At 41.5% G+C, this 6,983-nt stretch overlaps 1 long non-coding RNA gene across 1 annotated transcript; it reads left to right on the top strand.

Annotated features, from left to right (window-relative positions):
- Nucleotides 1-314: 314 nt before the first annotated feature.
- On the top strand, nucleotides 315-6,481 carry LOC144984601 (uncharacterized). The gene is made up of 2 exons (XR_013648398.1): nucleotides 315-1,221; nucleotides 3,547-6,481. It is a non-coding gene; the product is annotated as an uncharacterized LOC144984601 (long non-coding RNA).
- The last annotated feature ends 502 nt before the right edge of the window (nucleotides 6,482-6,983 follow it).

The following is a 6,983-nucleotide window of genomic DNA, read 5'->3' as shown; positions in this document are numbered from 1 at the left end:
TCTTTTCGTTTGGCATAAGGCTCCGTTCAATTTCATGAGAAATTTCCATAAAACTTTCGGGTAACAAAACCCCCCTTTACGGAGACCACAGGTGGAAGCCGGGGAGGAGGGAGGGGCGAAGAATGAGCGCTGAAGGTAATAAAGAGAATGAACAGCTGCGCACCTGGGCTTAAATAGGACGCTGAGCAGGTGAGTTAATTGACTGAACCGCCCTAGGGTAGTTACCTGTAAAACACTGCAGCGAGTATCTGCCTGAAATACGACAAGTCGTCATCTCAAGTCCAATTCTCCCTTTATATGAATAAATACTGAAGGAATTTATTTTTTGTGGTTCTCATTTCTCCTAGGTTTTTATCTTCATTTTATTTCATTGAAGGTTTTCTTTCTGGTTTACTGTGTGTGGGTTTCAGTCATTTCAATTAAAAGGGACTTCCTGATAATTGCATATGTAAAGAGGTTTCAGGAATGCAGCTCCAACCTCCAACCCCCTTCAGGAGAAAACAGTCTTTGATCTTCTAAGACCATCTGGAAGCCTTAACTGTAGATCTGACATGGACCAGAATTAAATTGTCTCCAGGATTCAATTCAATTCATGGAAACCCCCTGAAGGTGTCAACTCACATGAAAAGGACAAAGAGTTGGGACTGATTGCCTGCGGAGAAGGATCCGGGCGACGGTGCTGGACCCCCATGGGGACACTGTTGGTGGTCGGACAGTGGTCCGTCTTTGAAATAACCCCCCTGGACGTTTGAAGCAGGAAGCTAGGACCAAATGCTGTAACTCCTAACATGGGCTGAAGGAAGTAGGCGGGCTCCCCTGCCAGCCAATCTTTAGCGACCAGAGGCGGAGATTCGGCGGCCATCTTGCTCCCGGGGGAGGATGTTCTGCCCACATGCTTAAAAGTCTGAACTCAAGGAATTTTCCTGTGTCTCCAGACAAGCTGCATGTGAATTCGGAATGTAACCTCTTGCGTATTGCAGGCCTTGATTTTGGACACCCAGATCGATCTGTTTTATTCTGTTTTTACTCTGTTTTTTAGAAATATTGTTAGGGAATAAATTTGTTAATCTTTAATCCGGACGAATCCCGTGGTTTTCTTCTTCTCGACTTTATTGAACATGCAACAAGGAAAGTAATCTCAAAGCGACAGATTATATTTTCCAACATTTATGGTGACCCCGACGTGATAAAGTGGGGAAGAAACGCGGAAGCGCAACGCGGGTAAGAGGACCGATAGTGGTTTATTATGAGATGAGATTTCTGGGACTTTCGGCGAAAAGTCGGTGACGCTCCCCCCACGTGCTTGACTTCCCTCGAGGCCTCACAAACAAAAGGTAAAGCAGGAACCTGTTCGTAAATTCTGCATATTGTTTACGTTATTCTTTTAGTGAATAACTCAAATTGTGGGGAAGTGAAGTATGTGGACGGCATAGCGCACCTGTATGAGTTTAGTGGTTCACCCTCCTGAAACAGCAGATTGGATTTAGGAAATTTATGAAATTGAATCTAAGGAAATTGTGCAGGTTTTGTGTCTGTTCAGCCTGTCAAAATTGAAAATATTAAATTGGGAGCGTGTGATATTTGGATTACGTTAAAAAATAGTAGGTTTTGCGTCTGTTTGAGCCTGTACGAAATCCCGTACGAAAACAACAGTGTTACTATAGGAACTAATTTTGCGCGTTTTAGGATTTTCGGAAAAACCAGGAAGGCAGCGAACCTTCACAAATTATTTTTAATGCGTAGAGAAACCACAGAGGGATTCACAGTAAAAATGAAAGGTGCGCTAGACAGAAGAAATGAGGAAACCGGTGAATTTTCTTTTGACGACAGACTTAATGACGCCGACGACTTGACTTTACAACAGCGGTGAAAATGGCTTGAATGAGAATGAATGGAATGAAATGTATGCGATTTTGGAAAGAATGGGATGACAATGTTTGAAATCTGTGTATTTTAACTGTATTTTCCACATTTCCCTGTGTATTGTCTGCTCTATGGACGCAGCCATCTTGTTCATCATGTTTACATCGAACGGACCAATGACGGGACGTTTTACTTGTTTTCGAATGTGTAGACGACTGTGATTGGTTTTGTCTGTACCACGTGGTAAGCGTGACGGAGTCCTAGCCAAAATGGCGACGTGTGGCTGTGATTGGCTTTGTTTGTACCATGTGGTCGGCGAGACGCGTCCCTGACGACCAAATATGACGGAACGTGCTGAACTTTTTCATGAGGAACATTTGAAGAGTTTGGGATGTAATTTGCGGTAAAATCATGATCGTCGTTATCGAGCGTGGTAATGACCTTGGTTGTAAGACAGCGTTGAAAAACAACTTCCAGTGGGTTTTCGGTTCGCCGAAAAAGGTTTTTATGTTGCACAGCGCCTCCGACGGGAGCCTCTGCCGCAACGGTGAGATCAACGTGCATGGTTGCAGGGTCTAATACATTTGGGGTAAAATAATTTTGTAATTATTTCGGTTTTCTTGTGAATACATGTCTCTAATTTGTTTGTATGTCCTAATAACCGCGATTAAGTTCAGTTTTGTTCGAAGAAGTATTATTGACATTTTTAATTTGTTTAAGTTCGTTTTTCTGTTTGTTTTGATCTTGTGCACTGCTGGTTGAATGAGAAGCGAATGAGTGGTGGTTTTGTTTGTTTGAATCATACTCAATAGTATTTGAAAATTGTTATCAGAATGGGGAAAAGGACGAGGTAAAGGAAAGGGAAACATGGTTTTTGAGGATTTGGAAGGATGTGGCAATGTAGACAAGCAGGAGAAATGAAAAGCATTGTAAGTAAAATGGAGGGTTTGTGGACATGGAAAGGTGTGGTATGAAAGTGCGGGTTCTGGTAGAACGGAAGAAGGGGGAACATGAATGTTAAAATGCTAGTTATGAACGATTCATTTCAGTGAAATGGTTTATTTTTGTTTGTGTAAGGTACCTAATTTGTTGTGTTATGTCTTTTGCAAAAACGGTTAAAAGTTCTTGTCTTTGTATTGATTGTCTGTGTTTTAGAGTGTGAATTGTGTTTTTGGTTAAATAAGGAAAACCTTAAATTGTGGGATTTTGTTGCTTTTAGTACTTCTCCAAATTCTTTTTGTAGGGCAAAAACAGTCCTTAAGGGTAAGTCAAAACAATTTGTCTTTATTTTTTGATTAAGAGTGAATGATTAGCGGCCAGAATGCATGTAATACAATATAGTTTCCAAAGACTTTGCTCCAGGTCCGTCATTTCGGCCAAAGAAAATTTTAGGGATTTTTTCCCCTTGCTGGCTTTCATTACTGATCAACTGACGGTGTTGGAGACGGTGAAGACTGAACATGACTAATACATTTCTAAATATCTTTCCAAGCAGAAGAGCAGCCCCCCCTGGGATCTCATAAAACTTTAGGCAGAAAACCCCCCTCTGCTTTGTGGGTGAGTGACAATAGGCGCAGAAGTTTACCATCCTCCTCAGCTCTCTACCTTCACAGGAGGGAGCCGAGTCAGCAGTGACTGACCCCCAGAGCACATTTGAAGAAACAGGACAGGAGAGAGGGGGAGAGACAGCAGTAATGACGTGTCATGCTCAGCCATTCGGAGACCAAAACAGGAGGACGGGTGGAAAAATCCTGGGAGAAGCAGGCCACCCAGGGGACCCCAGCAGCAGTTGGAAATGGCATCTATGGCGCTCTGAACCCTGACAGCCCACAACGAGGTGCCCAACAGCAGAATGTACAGACCAAGAGGCAGAGGGTCTGGAGGAAAAATGAACAGTACCCATGACCACTCCAAGCCCTCCTCCACCGTGGCGAGGACCACAGGGCAAGTCGGACAACACCACTTGATGCAGGAGCCATTGTCTTTTCCAAGCTCAAAGTTAACCACTGATGAGTCTACTGGACACTCTACCTGCTCTGACAAATGAACAAATGACTCCTCAAAACCTGCAAAAGACCATCCGACTGACTTTTGACCAGATGGTGGAACATTCATGCGTGCATTCACCAAACACGCCTGTGAATCTGTTGGGATGGGACAGTCTTGTCAAAACAGGAGACAGCAGACTGGATGCCATGCTGGACACCACAGCCGACCCCCACTGCAGACATGTAAAGGGCCCTGAAACGCCAGGTGGTTTCGTTAATTTCAGGTTTGAAGCCTGGACTCCTGTGTTTGAAGCCTCCGAATGGTCTGACCTGTACACTCCATTATGACAGAGAGCATGATTAACAGTAAGAAGTATTTCAGCAGGTAGAAGACCACACGTGGCATTTGAACTGCACTGACATATAATTAACCCTGAGGGCGAGCGGCTTATTGTGCATTCATACACTCACAAATGCAATGATACTAGCTGTCAGACACAGCTGTATCTCACATAGGATTAGACTAAGCAGGACATTAACAACACATTGGTTGAATTGTGTTTTTTCAGGTGTTCACTTTCCTCCCTCAATAAAAATGTACAGGTTAATTTTGCCGATCAACAACTGAGCAGAGAGGAGACGGCTCATGAAGATGCAGAGGTGATGTTAAAACGCTCTCTGATGCTTCATGGTCCACAGGTTCAGTTGATGTTGGTTCATTCTTCATCGTCCCCCCGGTGGTGATTCAGGTAACTACAGGAGCACAGGTTTTTAGATCTCAGTGCAGCTGAGTGACTGATGCAGATGAAGGGAGGAAGGAAACTCAGTCTGGGCTGTAGAACTATGGTGTCATTGAATATTCGTATTCTTCATGGTGTACTTCTTTGAAACCGGTTTTAAAAGTAAATGGATTGCATATGATTTAAGCTAATGTTAATTTAAGTTGATGACGTCACCATTATTATAAAACCTATCCGTCCCTGATCCATATTGCATGCTGTCACCTTTAACCTCACAAGGTGTGTTGTTTGTTGCTATTGACTTAGCACACGTTTTCTTTTAATGGAACCATTACATAAAAATAGCAATTATTTACATTATAGTACAGAGGGGTTCATAAAATCCTTCTTGCATTTTTGATCACTGTTTAAAGTCTCTCTGACAGAACATTATGCTATAAGAGGTTTGTGTTTTGCTAATACAGGTTGATGACATCTGCCTGCAATTAATGAAAGATCTTCTGTTGCAGTTGTATTATTATTTCTTCTTGTGACCTTGCCTTTTACAGGAGCGTGGACAGGACGCCTGTTCACCTTATCGGTGCACCAAACTGTTTATTGTTTTTATGTTCTTGCTTTACATTTAATTCGTTTTATGTGTTTGTCCTGGGGTTTAACCCCAGGCCAAGAGAGGGAGGTAGACAAAAGAGGTCTTAATGATTAAAAGAAGGACATTATTTTATCATTATCGTTTAAATGTATCTGTCTAGAAAGAATGTTTAAATAGTAACACAGATTGACCATTTTTAAAATTTTAAAGCTTTGTGTGTCTGTTCATCTGATTTTCTCTCATCCACAGCAAGGATGAGTAGGTTCTACGACTGGGTCATTAGACAACAGCCCATAATAAACTTTTTTCTTTTTCTTGAATTTGTATTTTCCCCACTTGTGTTCTTCATAAAACAGCACGAGGGGAAGCAGACCTTTGAGAAGAGAAACGTGGTGGACCTTTTCCATCATATTTTCTCTTACTGCGCATGCGTAAATTGATTCTTGTCTCATTGTCTTTTGTGTTTTATTGTTTTTTATTTTTTAAAAAAAATTTCCTGACCCTAACACTAACAAATACTTAGACCCACAGCAGAATCATCTTGGCAGAACAGTACCACAGCAGTGGACACCCCAAGTCCTTTTGCAGCCGTTCTGTTGTATCAGATGTGTCACATCTCTAATAACAGGTTTTTTGAGAAGTCCATAGGAGGCCAGGTCCAAGCTTGCCAGAGCTTGTGGGATATGCAGAAGGAGGACGCGAGTGTTCGAGGCCCGGAATGACCTTTTTTGGACTTTGTTACATTTTATAAAATTGCTTACTGTTATGTTTGACAATTTTCTTTTCTCTTTTCATCGTCTGTGTGATTTTGTTCTGCTTTAACATTTCTCAATTCCCCCCCTTAATTCTAGGTGTTTTCTTTTCTTTATAGGAAGTGTTATCTTTGTTGTATTTTTTACCTTTTTACTTTTATATTTTGACTTTTTAAATTTGAATTTGACTTTTATATTTTCACTTTTTTAAACTTAAGTTTGACTTTGAATGTTTTATTTTTCTGTACTTTTATATTTTGACTTTTTAAATTTGGCTTTTATATTTGACTTTTTTTTTTAAATTTAAATTTGACTACTATTTCATGTATTGTTCTTTGTAAATGCCAATGTGCCAAATATCTAGTGAAGCATAAGTATCCTTAGGGATGGTCGCTGATGGGGCACAGGACCGTAGCGAGAATTTTCCCTGTCCAACTGAACGTTTCTTAAAGATGGTTAATGCAAGCTCTGACAGGTTTTCGCTCCTACACTTATGAACAAATCATTCACACCTTAGAAGGGCACATTGGTTCTGATAAAGATTGTGAGGGCGAGAGACCACAGCTGTTTTGATTGCATGATGGGATGTGTTTTTATTTTTTGTGTGACCTCACTTCGTGAGGTCAAGAGAGGGAAGCTGAAGGAATTTATTTTTTGTGGTTCTCATTTCTCCTAGGTTTTTATCTTCATTTTATTTCATTGAAGGTTTTCTTTCTGGTTTACTGTGTGTGGGTTTCAGTCATTTCAATTAAAAGGGACTTCCTGATAATTGCATATGTAAAGAGGTTTCAGGAATGCAGCTCCAACCTCCAACCCCCTTCAGGAGAAAACAGTCTTTGATCTTCTAAGACCATCTGGAAGCCTTAACTGTAGATCTGACATGGACCAGAATTAAATTGTCTCCAGGATTCAATTCAATTCATGGAAACCCCCTGAAGGTGTCAACTCACATGAAAAGGACAAAGAGTTGGGACTGATTGCCTGCGGAGAAGGATCCGGGCGACGGTGCTGGACCCCCATGGGGACACTGTTGGTGGTCGGACAGTGGTCC

The sequence above is a fragment of the Oryzias latipes genome, chromosome 16 (assembly GCF_053564925.1).
Source record: "Oryzias latipes strain Hd-rR chromosome 16, Olatipes_Hd-rR_3.1".
Lineage (NCBI taxonomy): Eukaryota > Metazoa > Chordata > Actinopteri > Beloniformes > Adrianichthyidae > Oryzias > Oryzias latipes.
The sequence above is the reverse complement of the archived record's forward strand: the minus strand, read 5'-3'. Positions and strand labels throughout refer to the sequence as shown.